General features: G+C 65.4%; 1 protein-coding gene across 1 annotated transcript in view; it reads right to left on the reverse strand.

Annotated features, from left to right (window-relative positions):
* ITPR1 (inositol 1,4,5-trisphosphate receptor type 1) overlaps positions 1–820 on the reverse strand; it is a 227,042-nt gene that overhangs the window by 23,658 nt on the left and 202,564 nt on the right.

The following is an 820-nucleotide window of genomic DNA, read 5'->3' on the forward strand; positions in this document are numbered from 1 at the left end:
GTGCAGCTGCGGGACTGAGGGCTTAGCTTCGGAGCCCCTGTACTGAGCAGCACGCCCGGCTGGCGGCTGGTGTAACGGGCAGCGTCCCCCGGCCTGTGGTCCTTCCTCACCCGGCGAACTCGGGCTGTTTTTCCTGGACAGGAGCCTTAAAGGGCCATCGCTGGGTTACCCAGTGATGTCCTACCTCTTGGTGTCACAGACCCAAAACGTGCGTGGCAGGAACGCGGTGCCTGGCGAAGACCAGGGCAGCACTCCCTGTTCCTATACTCGCGTTGCTGGGCCCCAGGTGGACACCTCACAGGTTCTCTCCAGCTGCCCAGACCGGCGCAGCCCCCAGAGAGGAGGGAGCGAGGTCAGGGCTGTTCGAACCCTAAGACACCGTGAGTCACACCTGGGGGCAGAGATTTAAAGTGGGGGGGCGTACAATAGGGGCCTGGCCTGTGTGTCTGCGTCCCTGCAGAGTCCGGAGAAGTCAGGTGAGGCCCGGCCACACCCTCCACCGGCTCTGAGCCCTGGTGGGAGGTTCTGGGGGACATGGTCTTCAGACCCCCGGTGCCCAAGTTGAGCTGGAGATCAGGTTCCGGAAGTTTTGCATGGCCCTGATTCTGTCCTAAGCCGACCTCACTGAACTGGAGGGTGGGGGTTGGTAGCTAGAGTCCGCTGGAGCCAGCGCCCCAGGGCACGCGGGTGCGCACGGGGCTCAGGGACCGACACACAGTGCACCGAGGCCCTGGGGCTGCCGCCTGGGTGCCAGCTCCGCCCCACGGCGAGGCCCGGCACGCTCTCCGCTCTGTCTCAGGTCCCGTCTGCAGTGGGACGA

This window comes from Myotis davidii, unplaced genomic scaffold (genome assembly GCF_000327345.1).
Source record: "Myotis davidii unplaced genomic scaffold, ASM32734v1 scaffold663, whole genome shotgun sequence".
Taxonomy (NCBI): domain Eukaryota; kingdom Metazoa; phylum Chordata; class Mammalia; order Chiroptera; family Vespertilionidae; genus Myotis; species Myotis davidii.